General features: G+C 35.6%; 1 long non-coding RNA gene across 4 annotated transcripts in view; it reads right to left on the bottom strand.

Moving 5' to 3' along the window:
• Nucleotides 1-15,038, bottom strand: part of LOC103911387 (uncharacterized) — a 53,307-nt gene that overhangs the window by 26,812 nt on the left and 11,457 nt on the right. For 2 of the 4 annotated variants that reach the window (XR_015495781.1, XR_015495783.1), the window contains exons 4-5: nucleotides 14,039-14,178; nucleotides 13,620-13,719 (exon numbers count right to left, since the gene is read on the bottom strand). This is a non-coding gene — a long non-coding RNA (uncharacterized LOC103911387). The remainder of the gene's footprint in view (nucleotides 1-13,619; nucleotides 13,720-14,038; nucleotides 14,179-15,038) is intronic. The other 2 variants (XR_015495780.1, XR_015495782.1) reach the window with 1 other exon arrangement.

The following is a 15,038-nucleotide window of genomic DNA, read 5'->3' as shown; positions in this document are numbered from 1 at the left end:
ACTTTAGTTGTTATAACAAGTTTTGGATTTCAAACTGAAGTAAGTGTTTTTAAAAAGTGATTTCTGTAAAAAGAAATAATTTAAAAAATTAATTAATGATAATCATGAACATCATAATACATTAATTTTAGGTTAGATTTAGGTCATGATTTTTTGACGTCCAATAATGCTGTCAAATTGTGTTGATATTTGGTTGATTTTAGGCTGTGTTTACATTGTGTCTGATAGATGTCATATTGGCAATGTCCACACAACGTCAAGGTGTAACATGATTAGACGTTGATATTTGGTTGATTTTAGGTTGATTTCAGGTTGGACGTTAGACATTGACATCTTAATGACGTTGGGTCCTGACGTCAACCCGATTTTCAGGTCCAAACAAAATCCAACGTCCCTATGTCATTGGGGTATGTTGGGGTACAACATCAATATGACATCATGTTGATGTCCTGTGCCTGCAGGGATATATTGTCTGTATATATTGTTCATGTAAATTACAGTACAAAAAAATTTATTGAGCTGATAGCGTTTTTTCAAATTAATCTGAACTTTTTTCTAAACTTTTATTACAGTTTTATTGTTAAAAATAAATAAAAATAAATAAAAATAACAACAATCTCAGAAAGAATCAGAATCAGAAGAATTAGAAAATGTTCATCATTCAAAAAAAATATTGTTCGAAAAAATCTTTACTATGCTATCTACGTTTTTTCTTGAATAAACTGGATTTTGACAAAGGTTTGCAGGAAATGCTTCTAAAGAATTGAAATCTTAAAAAATCAGTAACATTCCCTATCACTTTGTAAAAACTTGTCTATATGCATCTAAATGAATGAGCGAAGACTGTAAATACTGTATTGGCCTTATCCTCTCATTCATCAAGCCACAGCATACTTTATATGCTTTAATTTAACACACAATTGAGTTTATTATATTGGAAAACTGTGTGTCGCAGTGGCGCAGTAGGTAGTGCTGTCACCTGTGGAGTTTGCATGTTCTCCCTGTGTTCGCATGGGTTTCCTCCGGGTGCTCTGGTTTCAGTCACAGTTCAAAGACATTAATTAGGTAGGCTAAATTGTCTGTAGTGTATTAGTGTGAATGAGTGTGTATGGATGTTTCCCAGAGATGGATTGCAACTAGAAAGGCATCCGCTGTGCTGGATAAGTCAGTGGTTCATTCCACTGTGGCGACCCCGAATTAATAAAGGGACTAAGCCAAAAAGAAAATGAATTAATGAATGAATATTGGAAAATATCCTGAATCTGCAAACCACTCCCTACTATACAGCCGCAGGCTTCAAGCTGAAGCGTTAAGTCTCTGTCTTATCAGACAGATATCAACTTTACTTAGTGTAAAGGAAGAAAAGAACCAAAGGAAAGGTACGGGGGGGCTGGCTGTAATCGAACCCAGTTTCTAGGAGTCTAAGAGGATTTCGATGGAGTAATATCATATGTCGGTCCCAGCTAGAGGCAGACAAAGGTGCGCAGCCAAGCACCAGAGCAAAGCATGTCATCTAAATAGTGCCGGGCTTCTTTTTGCAGTTTATTACATCCAACTGCTTTGTGTTGCTTGAGTTTGGCTGGGAGGCGGCACAAAGGAGGCAGTTTGTTCGCCCTCGACAAGCATGCTTTTATTTGCGGCAGCTCTTTGATGTATAGAAAGAAGCATTCGGAGTAGGATATCCCTAACAGATCAACAGGGAAGAAATCCCACTCTTTTAGTGTTTTAGTAACAATTCCCTGGCTTTCAGCAACCACAGCCTTTATTCTCTTTAATGGACTTGCTTTAGACTATTGTGCGAGCTGTCTATTATAGTAGCGTTAAGGGGAGGATGGCATTTATGTCTGTGTGTTTGATTTTCTGCATACCAAGCACAAGGGGATGAACATGTACAGTAACAGAAACAAGTGGCATCAAGCCAAGCACACTCGTTTGCTCAGTGTCAAAACTGACTTACAGGCCCAATAACAGCCGGGCCCAAATAACAAATCAAGTCAAGCAAGTCGCTAATATGCCACTTCCATTATGTCCACTCTTAATGGTAAGTTGCAAATGATGATGCAACAAAACCGTCTGACAATTTGCATTATATTACAGTGCAAGGCAAGCGGTGCATTGTTGTGACTCCACTCGAACAAAAACAATAGTTTAGTGGCTAATGAATGTTAGGAGGAAGATCTTGTCCTCATATTTGTTCTTTTAATTGATAAATAAGCAAATAAATTTTATTATATTTATTGATGTTTTTTTCTTCCATGGAGCACATGTTTTATTAGAATTTACTGCAGAGGTCTGAATAAAGTACAGGAATAAAGCAGAACAGTTGTTGAACACACACTATATATATACAGCCCCGTAACCAGCCAATTGAAAGGGGTGGTTCTTTTTACTCAAAAAGTACAGATTTTTGCAGTTATTCTCCTCAATTTTTATTAAATTATGAGGTTCAAATACAACATTTGAGACATTTTAGGCATTAATATTTGCTGCGTTAGCTTGTCAGATGGTAATCATAGTGCTTATCATATTATTTTACAACAAAATGTTTATTTAGAAATGTGCATTTAAACTGTAAGCTATAACAATATTATAAATATTGTTGTGTATATAGAACTTTTAATTAAACATTTTGAATAAAGAATAAATTTACTTTTTCATATTATTTATTAGGTGACAGTGGGTAGAGCTGTCATCTCACAGCAAGAACGTTGCTGGTTTGCATGTTCTCCCTGCGTTTGCGTGGGTTTCCTCCGAGTGCTCCGGTTTACCCCACAGTCCAAAGACATGCAGTACAGGTGAATTGGGTAGGCTAAATTGTCCGTAGTGTATAAGTGTGAACGAGTGTGTATGGATGTTTCCCAGAGATGGGTTGCGGCTGAAAGGGCATGCGCTGAGTAAAACAGGTGCTGGATAAGTTGGCGGTTCATTTCGCTGTAGCGACCCCAGATTAAAAAAGGGACTAAGCCAAAAAGAAAATGAATGAATGTTATTTATTACCATACATCATTAGGAAAACAATTAAGAATCTGTTAAAACTTTTAAAAAAACGAATTAAAAACATATTTAAACTGTAGATAAATGATAAACTGGCCAGCTCATTTTCTCAGTAATTTGTAAATTTGAAGAATTAAAGAATTTATTTGTCTTAAACCCTTTTTCTATCGATTATTTTCACAATTTATGAAAGCAAACTGTCAAAAATGGGACTCATATAAGCTCATATAGAGATCAAGGTCTGGACTTTGTCAGTGAGGGGGTGGGTCTTTCGAACCCCCCCAACCCCCCCTGGCTACAGGCCTGATTTTTGTGTGTGGCTGTGTAGGAATTGAGGAAATTTAGCAAGCTACAATGAAGTAGAAATTATAGATTTAATTCCACTTAAAATGTAGGGCGTTTATGAGTACAGACTCTAAACCACAACAGCAAAGTGTAACGACATAAGGAAACTGTCATTACAAATGCTGAATATTTTTGTTTTTGTGATATCAAAGGAATCATAAAGTAACTTACACAAATGGCACATTGAGAGTATATACAGGAATCAGAGAGTATAATTAAATACCTTTTGTGACCTTTTTAAAGACTTTTCCCATACATTTTAAGACCTACAACCACTTCAACTGGAAACACTAGTGAGGTTTGAACTTACAGTATATTTACTAAATATTAATGTAAGAAACTAATCCAAAACTAAAACTTTAACTAATACAGGCAAACTTTAGCATACAACCATACATTGCATAATCAAAAATGATATAAAATTCAATACCTTGCAATATAGCATTTAAGACTTTTTAAGGGCCTTAAGTTTCTCTACATTGATTTATCAACTTTTATTACTTTTTAAGACCCTGCGGACACCCTGACATTAGGTTTCTTTAAAGTACAAAAAGTTGTTTTAGATTATTAAAATATTCTTTACACTGGTTCCATTTACTGAAAGGTTGTTCATGGAAGCTTTATTATTTACAGTAATAACCTGACATCATTTTCATCTTAAACTGGTTAATTAACAGAAATTATTACTCCACCAACTGTGTGATGTCAATAATGGCAGTCCTAAGTGGCTTAAAGAATGGATCTACAATTTAGATTCTCCAACACTGTACTATGGTAACAGGTAATTTTGTTGCTCAGGAAATGCACTCTGTATCTGGTTTCATGTATCCTTTGTGATTCATTGAACAGATTTGACTTAACAAAACAAATCAGACAGTTGCTTCTCTCATGAACTGTCATGAATTTTTCAAGGTGACCTAAAACAGTGCGTCACAACATCAGCTTTATGTTCTTTTATAATACTTTTGCTGTTCAAAGCTTGAAAATTCAGTCTCCATTTCAGTGCAAAAGAGAATTCATTCATTCATCTTCTTTTCGGCTTAGTCCCTTTATTAATCTGAGGTCGCCACAGCGGAATGAACTGCCAATTTATCCAACGTATGTTTTACAGTATGCAGCAGATGCCCTTCCAGCTGCATCCTATCACAAGAATTATATTATTTCAAATGTTCTTATTTGTTTTTCCACTGAAGAAAGAAAGTAATATGGGTTTGAAAAAATTTGTCACTTTGGGTAAACATTTCTTTAAGGAATCATTATTTTTTTTATAGGTTTTATAGGTTAGTAGTACAACAAATGAGCAATCGTTTATTTAATTTATTTAATTCTCTTTCACAGTGTCATGTCTTAATTAGAAAAATGAACTGTGTTAAAAAAAAACTTTTTACAACTGCCAATAGTACCACAAGAGACTAAATTCTAACTAAAATGGCCAACGAAAATGGCCACTGACTCACCGGATGAATAAAAACATAAACAGTGCAAGTGCATATACTCTGGAGACTCGCAGCTTTCATGTCTCAGACCTTATTAAAAGAACAACAGTCTTTGATGTCTTCGGTACCTAATGATGTCAGCAGATTAATTGTCTAATTTTTTTTGTTTGTCCTATTTTGCCCATTTAGCAAAGGATTTTACCACCAAAACTATAAACAGTGTTGCTTATGGCTGTATGAACAGCTCAATATTAGATGTCCACCTACTACAAAATGCAAATCAACAAAACCTCACTGTTGTTGGCCCTTACAAACCTCAACTATTGAAAAGCATGCAAATGAGACTAGTCAAATAAACTGCTGCTTCGAACATTTGGCTGGGGGAAATCATAGGTTATTGTCACAAAATATTTTAGCCTTAAATTGGGCAAAATAAATAACATACACATAATATATCCCAACATGTAAATTTTAAGTTTTTACAAAGAAAAATTCCAATATAGCTTAAACATTAGTAGAGCACTAAATACATAAGTACACAATTGTTTGGTCCTACTTTATATTAAGTGGCCTTACTATGTATTTACATCAGAAATTAAGTACAATGTATTTATTGAGATCATATAGTATTGTATAGCACTTCTGGTGCTCATTAAGTGGGATACAGGTGAGGTTAGGGACAGGTCTGAGTGCATGTGTAGGTTTAAGTTTGGATTAAGTTAAGGAATAAGTCAACAGAGTAGATATAAATGTAATTAAATGAATTATTTACAGATGTAATTACAAGCAGATCATTTTCAAAATATCAGTACAATGTAAAAACATATGCACGTAACGAAGTACATTGTACTAAATAATTAATTAAATTGTAAGTTCATAATTAAGGCCACTTAATATTAAAGTAGGAGCATTTATTTTCTTGTGATTGAACTTGTTATTACTGTGTCACAACAAATTAGCAACATTTTAGCAACGTTTAAAATTAACAAATTCAGTAAGACTTTTGCTTGTTTGGCCTACATTACTGTTATTACATATGGTATGCAAATTAACATGCATTCGTTCTTGTGTTTTTATGTGTGTGCATATTTGCGTTTGCATTCAGACAGGGATATGATGATGCCTATTTTAAATACGTATCTAATTGTATTGTAATCGAGTGATGTCACTGTGAGGGGTAGGGTTAGGTCAGCGCAAAAGTATTGGATGCAGCTCAGATTGCACTTCACAGGGTCTGCATCCAGACCCCTCTCCTTCTACACACTACCCTGTAGATTTCTGTTATAAGCTCTGGTACCGGTATCTCAATTTACACCACTTGTGTTTGTGTTTGTGCTTATGCTTGTTCATATATGTTTTCTTACTATTGCCAAGCAGCTTCACAGTTGGCTGTTAGCCATGTCATGTTGATGTGTAAATTGTGTTGGTGTGCTACTGGCCAGAAACTGTTGCCATAGGCAATAATAGAAGTAAAATGCTGATTTAATTGGTGACACATTTTTAATTCTATTCCACAAAAGGCTCTTTAAAGTGGAAAAGGTTATTTAGATTTTTTTTTAAAGTTATTCATACTATAGGAACAAAATGTTTTATTTGGGGTGACATAGTGGCACAGTGGCACAGCGGCGATCGGCTCACAACAAGAAGGTTGCTGGTTTGAGCCCCGACAGGGTCAGTTGGCATTTCTGTGAGGAGTTTGCATATTCTCCCCGTGTTCGCATGGGTTTTCTTCTGGGTGATCCGGTTTCCACCACAGTCCAAAGATATGCACTAAAGGAGAATTTAATAAATTGGTCGGAGTGTATGTGTGGGTGTGAATGCAAGAGTATATAGGTTGTGGCTGAAGGGGCATACTCTGCATGCATAAAACATATGCTGGATAAGTTGGTGATTCATTCCACTGTGACAACCCCTGATTAATAAACGACTAAGCCGAAAAGAAAATGAATAAATGAATGAATGTTTCTATTTGGAACTTTTCAATGAAAGGTTCATTGGTGAAACTAAAATGTATCTATCACACTGGTAACTTTCAGGCCATCCAAGATATAGGTGTGGCTGATTTCAATAAGCAGTTCATTGAAAACGACTTATGAGACTTTTTAGATAAAACTGTGATCATTGGTTTATAAAGTCTTTAAAAAGTCAATAGCTACTGGCACTGACGAAAAAACACTGTCAAAAAAAGCATGTACAGGCACTACAAAATTAATGTCTGTGATTTCTGTGGGTTACAAGCAATGTGTGTTACGTAATCAGATTGCATCTTTCAACTTAATAGCAAAGTAACACATTAGCTTTTAAATATTAAGTAACTTTTTCAAAAAAGTTAAGTGAGTTGCTTTATTTTTTTCTTTTTTAGAGAGAAAGAGGTAGAGATCAGGAATTAAGTGCAAACGTGTTTTCTTGTAAAAACGTGATATTTAATATAGTTCTTGCCTAAATGTGAAAGTGTATTTACTTGTCTCATTGGCAAAGACACAGATTCAGTATTCCTGACTAATGCAAACTCTGAATATTCATTGCTGAACTTTCTTTTCATGCATCCTATTCTTTACGCAATGCAGAAAGGCAGCACAGCTGAAAGGTTTGTTTGAGCTCAACTGTACAGATGAGAATTTACATTTCCTTTAGCCTGAGGTTAATTGACTTCCCATTTCACTTCTGCTGAAAAAAAACCTATACAAAACTTACATCTGTCAGAAATTAAAAACACCGCCCAGATAAAAAAAGTAGTGCAACACTTTACTTTCATTAAAATGTAACTAAGTAAAACATTTAGTTACTTTTCTAAGAAGTAATGCAGCATTGTAATATTTTACTTTTACAGTTTTTCTTAGTCGCTTTGTTGCATTTCTCCAAACACTATTTACATTTGCACAACAGTTTATGCATTCCTCAAAACAATTAGTCGTTTGTGCACATCATAGTAGCAGTTTCTCGTTCCTTCCAACAGATTGCAAATGCTTTTGCATATACATAATTTTTTTGCATTGAAAAAAAAATTAACGGAGTAAACTGTCACAAGGAAAACATGACAAAGCCATTTTACTATCTTGTTCATAAACAATGGTGTCAGGACTTTTCATCCTTATGACACTGACACTTTCATTGACATCAATACTTGGTTTTGAAGAATGAGCTATCCATTTTGAGCAAGTGACACGCTTTTGCAGGTGCTCAACTAGGTTTTGCAGTTTGTAAAGCCACTGAGAAAAACTGTCAAAAGTAACTTTCCCTAACACTGGTCCAGAGCACTGTAATGATTGTCTTTGTTTGTTGGCTAGCATTTTAAGAATCACATCATATCAGCCAAAAATCTCAATTAAAAATGTCCCCTACATATCTGATGGCTTTAAAGTAATAGATATTTAAATAAGTACATAAATAAAAATGACAGACAGACAGACAGACAGACAGACAGACAGACAGACAGGCAGACAGAGAGACAGATATATAGATAGATAGATTAAGAGACAGACAGGCGGACGGACGGGCAGGTAGATAGATAGATAGATAGATAGATAGATAGATAGATAGATAGATAGATAGATAGATAGATAGATAGATAGATAGATAGATAGATAGATAGATAGATAGATAGATAGATAGATAGATAGATAGATAGATAGATAGATAGATAGATAGATAGATAGACAGACAGACAGGCAGACAGAGAGACAGATATATAGATAGATAGATTAAGAGACATACGGACGGACAGACAGACAGACAGACAGACAGACAGACAGACAGACAGACAGAGAGATAGATAGATAGATAGATAGATAGATAGATAGATAGATAGATAGATAGATAGATAGATAGATAGATAGATATATAGATAAATAGATAGATAGATAGATAGATAGATAGATAGATAGATAGATAGATAGATAGATAGATAGATAGATAGATAGATAGATAGATAGATAGATAGATAGATAGATAGATATTCATTCATTCATTCATTCATTGATAAATTAAATGAATAGATTAGAATAGAGCAGATTTTGCCCAATAAAAAGCATGAATCCCAAAATAATTTATGCTTAAAAAAGACTTTTGGCACACAGCCAATCACAGTCACTCCTGAAACATTTTACTCAGTCTTGCAGTCATCACGAGTTTGACATCATCATCATAAGTTTTAACACAGTATGATGACTCATAATAATATAAAGATCCACCTCCCTGTGTGATTTAGTCATTGGCACTTCTCGATCACAAACCATTAGATGCTTTACTAATTGAAATCATGAGGATTCTCGAGATTTTCCACTAAAGAATAGCAGTGTTAGCATCAAATCCCAGATCTCAGCACTGAGGAACAGTATGCCAGTCTTCTCTCATATTCTGCACCATTTTTTTCTGAAGCAATGGATTTAAAGCATAATCATATTCACCTGGGATGTGTAGAACTTGAATCACAGGCGTTACTATTCTGCTGATATCTTCAGAAAAGTTCATTGTGTGCAGATAAGGCGAATATAAGATTTGGTAGTGCCGTACAGATTATTTAAGAAAAACATTGGATTGACTGGCATATGTTTTTACAAATTTGACATAGTTCACCAATAAATAATAATAATGCTGTTTACGCATCATTTACTTGTTTTAAACTTTGAGTTTTTTTCTTCTGTTAAACCAAAAGAAGATACTTTGAAAAATGCTGGAAACCTTTAACCACTGACTTCAACAGTATTTGTTTTTCCTACTATGGAAGTCAATGGTTACATGTTTTCAGCTTTCTACAAAATATCTTTTTGTTTTGTTGATAGATAGATAGATAGATAGATAGATAGATAGATAGATAGATAGATAGATAGATAGACAGACAGACAGACAGACAGACAGACAGACAGACAGACAGACAGACAGACAGACAGACATTTTTAGATTTCTACAAAATATTTTATTTGTTGTTGATAGATAGATAGACAGATAAAGAGATGAATAGACAGACAGACAGACAGACAGACAGACAGACAGACAGACAGACAGACAGACAGACAGACAGACAGACAGACAGACAGACAGACAGACAGATAGATAGATAGATAGATAGATAGATAGATAGATAGATAGATAGATAGATAGATAGATAGATAGATAGATAGATAGATAGATAGATAGATAGATAGATGGATAGACGAATGGATAGATAGATAGGACGTCAATGGTTACAAGCTTTCAGCTTTCTTCAAAATATCTTCTTTTTTGTTCAACAGAAGAAAGGTTTGAAACCACTTTAGAGTAAGTAAATAATAAGTACATTTTCATTTTTATTAATCTATCCACCTAAATAGACCATTGTGATATTATTACATAAAGATAATAAAGAACTTATGTTCGAGTGAACTTGGGCATAACTTGGGTCTTTAAAGTCATGATTATGTCCCAAAATGTGTATGGGAGGGGGTTGATAAAAATTCAACCCACATTAATTCCTAATCCCCCCACTAGTCTGGATATAAACTCATCTGATTGAATCTGTCCTTTTCGTCCTTTTTAAGAGAACACAGTATATTTATGAACAGAATATGAATGTTGTGCATTCTTAATGTTTGAATTCATAACGGAAACAGTAAGGATGAGGGAAATTAAGTAAAGAAATCCATCCAAAAGGCGAGATTCATCCATACAAAAGACAGGATGCATCTTTCTACCGACATATGAACACACACACACTGCCGAGGGTTATCTTTACTGCCAGGTACTGTGTAAGTTGTGACGTGCGAGCCCCATTACTGATATTTATGGAACACAAATTGAAACAGAGAAATGATACGGCATTCCCCGCGGACCCATCCGCTCTTAATAGTGGTCGGTAAATGGAGTGAAGAAGGGGGCTCAAAAATGCTGACGGTGCAATTCTGTTGGCTGCCATACACTTCAGTTCTCATAATGATTTTGGAGACTGAGCGAAGCACAAATGTAATTAGGCATGACAAACAAGTGAGCTCAGGTGACCTGCATAAAGACAACATTGCGTTTGAAATAAAACTAGCTAGAGAAATAATTTTACATAATGTGACAGGATAGGGGTATAAGATAGACCTTTCTGTCTTCTTCTCACATGGCGTCTTATTAACCCAGCAAGCAATTGTGTGTTTAATAGACATCTAAACAAAGACAGCTTAGCTAAAACAAGGCTAAACTTGGGCTGTCAGTGAAAATCTAATAGACGTCTAAGAATAGCCCAAAACTAGACTAGTCGTCAAATAGACAGATTAGACAGACTTTTCATGTGTAGTCATTCATTTCTATTTATTAATGACTAGTCTAGTTTTGGCTTATTCTTTTACATCTATTAGATTTGCACTGACAGCCCAAATTTAGCCTTGTTTTAGCCAAGACAACTATGTTTAGATGTCTATTAGACATCTATTAGATATCTTCTAAAAACAAAAAAATGCTTGGTAAGCTTTAATAACTTATAAAACCTCAATTTTGATGTTTCAACAAGAATATGAATTTCTCAGTTCTAGATATTACCTACAGTGCATCCGGAAAGTATTCATAGCATTATACTTTTTCCACATTTTTTATGTTACAGCCTCATTCCAAAATTGATTCAGTTAATTTATTTCCTCCAAATTCTACACACAATACCCCATAATGACAATGTAAAAAAAAAAAAAAAAACATTTTTTGTAATTTCTGCAAATTTATTAAAAATAAGAAAAAATAATTAATCTGAAAAATCACATGTACATACGTATTCACAGCCTTTGCTTAATACTTTGTTGATACACCTTTGGCAGCAATTACAGCCTCAGGTCTTTTTGAATATGATGTCCAAGCTTGGCACACCTGTCTTTGGGAATTTTTGCCCATTCCTTTTTGCAGTACCTCTCAAGCTATATCTGTCATGGGTGATGATGCATGCGCCCTTTCTGTCATGTTGTCACGTGGGATTGTTTTGAATTCTTTCATGTACTTCTGTACTGTGTTGTAATCACATGATTACAACACACAACAGAAGGACATGAAAGAATACAAAACAATCCCACGTGACAACATGACAGAAAGAGCGCATGCATCATCAACCGTGACACCATCTGGTTGGATGGGAAGTGACGGCGTACAGCTGTTTTTTAGATCTCTCCAGAGATGTTCAATAGGATTTAGGTCTGGGCTCTGGCTGGGCCACTCAAGGACATTCACTGTTGTGAAACCACTCCTCTGATATTTTGGCAGTGTGCTTTAGGTCAATGTCCTGCTGGAAGATGTACCGTCACCCCAATCTGAGGTTAAGAGCACTCTGAAGCCGGTTTTCATTCGAGATGTCTCTGTACATTACTGCATTAATTTTTCCCTCTATCCTTACTAGTCTTCCAGTTCATGCTGCTAAAAATCATCCCCCCAACATGACGCTGCCACCACTGTGAGGATGTTATCAGTCTGGTGATCAGTGGTGCCTACTTTTCTCCAACTATAACGCCTGGCATTGACTCCAAAGAATTCAATTTTAGTCTCATCAGACCAGAGAATTTTCTTTCTTATGGTCTGTGAGTCCTTCAGATGCCTTTTGGCAAATTCCAGGCGGGGAGTGGCTTCTGTCTGGCCACTCTACCATACAGGCCTGATTGGTGGATTGCTGCACATGGTTGTCCTTCTTTAAGGTTTTCCTCTCTCCACAGAAGAATGTTGGAGCTCAGACAAAGTAACCATCAGGTTATTGATCACCTCCCCCAATAACGTCCTTTTCCTCCGAACACTCAGCTTAGATGGTTGGCCAGCTCTAGGAAGAGTACTGGTGGTTCAAAACATCTTCCACTCACGATAATGGAGGCCACTGTGCTCACTGGAACTTTCAGCGCAGCAGAAATGTTTTTGTAACCTTCCCCAGCCTTGTGCTTCGAGACAATCCTGTCTACGGAGGTCTACAGACAATTCCTTTGTCTTCATTCTTGGTTTTTGCTTTAACATGCACTGTCAACCCTGGGACCTTAAATAGACAGGTGAATGCTTTTTCAAATCATGTCCAATCAACGGAATTTACCACAGGTGAACTCCAATTAAGCTGCTGAAATATCTCAAGAATGATCAGTGAAAATAGAATGTACCTGAGCTCAATGTAGAGCTTTGCGGCAAAGCCTGTGAATACTTGTGTATATGTGATTTTTCAGGTTTTTTATAAACTTGCCACAATTTCAACATTTTTTCAATTTCTTTTTACACATTCTCATTATGGGGTATTGTGTGTAGAATTTGGAGGACATAAATAAATTAAATCCATTTTGGAAAAAAGGCTGTAACATAAAAAATGTTGAAAAAGTGAATCGCTATGAACACTTTCCGGATGCGCTGTAAATGAGCCATAAAGATTAAGTAGAGATCTCGCATGCCACAAGATTGTTTTACTTTTAAAAGTGAATGCATAAGAGAGGTTGTAAAATGATTGTTAATGAAACTTAAATTACTGCAATACATTATACCAGATGCTACTTATTATTTCCTATATTTCTGCTTTAAAAAATCCTTATTTAATTAAATGGATTTATGTCATTTCATTGTAATTATGAGAAAAATTTACTAGCAATTTCTGAGTGACAATAGTTTCTACACCCATTTTTTCATATTGCTATTGTTTTCTGACTTTTCTCCACTACACCACACAAATATCTAAAATTATTCTACTGGTAGAAAATCATTTGGCAAAGAAAATCATTTGGACTTAAGCAGACTAATAAATATAAATGGATATAAAACTGTGTGTATGTAGCTGGAAAATATTAACAGCGGTTCAGGTGCTTAAATGTACAACTAAGCCAAAATTAAAGGTGCCGGATGAGAGTGTGGTCTTAAGTAGGAGCTGATTGTGGTGGTCTGACTGACCTGTAGTGTGAGGTTCTGGGTATCTCTGTTTTGGAGTTACGGGGGAGGGCAGAGGTGGTGCAGAGGGCCGCATGTGAGTCATCCAGGGAGCCTGTGAAAACTGTAGGAGCGTTGAAAGAACGGAGGAGAGGAAGAATAGACTGAAGTGATGAAGTGATGCAGCTTTGAGAAAGGAGAGGAAGTGATGACGGGTTAATCTGAAGGAGGTTCTGGATGTTGCGTTTAGACATTCAGAAGCCCATCAGTGTGGTGTCCTCAGAACTGACCCTGACCCCTTCAGAGGAGGTACGCTTTTCATCAGTTGAGGTGGTATTTTATTCTGTATGACCACTTCAAGGGTCTTATCCCCAAGCAACATAACTCTTTTTTATCCGACTTGAGGATCTTTATTTGAAATATACTCCACTAAATATACTCACCCCTGACAGTATTGTCAACCTTTAGACATTCATTCTTCAAAAATGCCCATGTTTGTCAATGCGTCCTGAGGGAGAGAGCATTGTTGATCCACATGCGATCATGGACAACTAGTACATGTTTGTCTGCAGTGCAGCAAGACCTGCAAGAGCAAAACGAGTTACGCAGGGATGAATGTGAGGCGGGAAGCTCAGTCACAAATGTACAAAATTTTTATAAATAAATAAAAACAAATGAATAAATACATATTTAACAGAATATATTGCCCAAGGTACTTTATGTCACCAAAACAGTATTGTATTGTTTTGTTTCAGCTTTAGTAAAGAAACAGCTGTCCATATCATCATAACTTATTCTGTACGTAAAGACACAGAAATTACATTAAAAGTGATTTTTAAAACTTTTGGGAAAACTAGGGGAATTACTTCTTAAACTTGGAATATATTCTAGAAAGACAGGCAGACATGAGAAATGCAGTTGTGTGTAATCAGTCTTTCTTAAACAAAAGCAAAGCCATGACGAGAAAAACTAAGACAAGAAAAAGAGCCAATCTGTTTGAATTAATGCCCTGCCTAATATGAAGGGATTAATTAATCCCACTATAAGATCCAAGTCAGTCAGATTTTGTTTGCTATGTTCATTGTTTAGGGCAATAATCAATGGAACAATGAATGAATGAATGAATGAATGAATGAATGAATGAATGAATGAATGAATGAATGAATGAATGAATGAATGAATGAATGAATGAATGAATGAATGAATGAACTTAGACTTATGGGAACACAATGTCTGTTGATGCTGACCAGAGGAGAGGTTTATCTGAGAAACAGGTCTGTTGACTGATCTTTTAAACTTTTTCTCCTTTTCTTTGCTTCCAGTTCGTTTGCTGTGCGTGTCGTCTGTGGTCCAAGCATACTGTTTACTGTTGCTGTGAGTTATAAATACAATAGCGTTTCATGTCTTTTACAACTATCGGGCTCGAACGAATCTTGGCTCATA

This window comes from Danio rerio, chromosome 7 (genome assembly GCF_052040795.2).
Source record: "Danio rerio strain M-AB ecotype USA chromosome 7, GRCz13ab, whole genome shotgun sequence".
Taxonomy (NCBI): Eukaryota; Metazoa; Chordata; class Actinopteri; order Cypriniformes; family Danionidae; genus Danio; species Danio rerio.
Note: the sequence above shows the minus strand (reverse complement) of the source record. Positions and strands in the feature narration are given on the sequence as shown.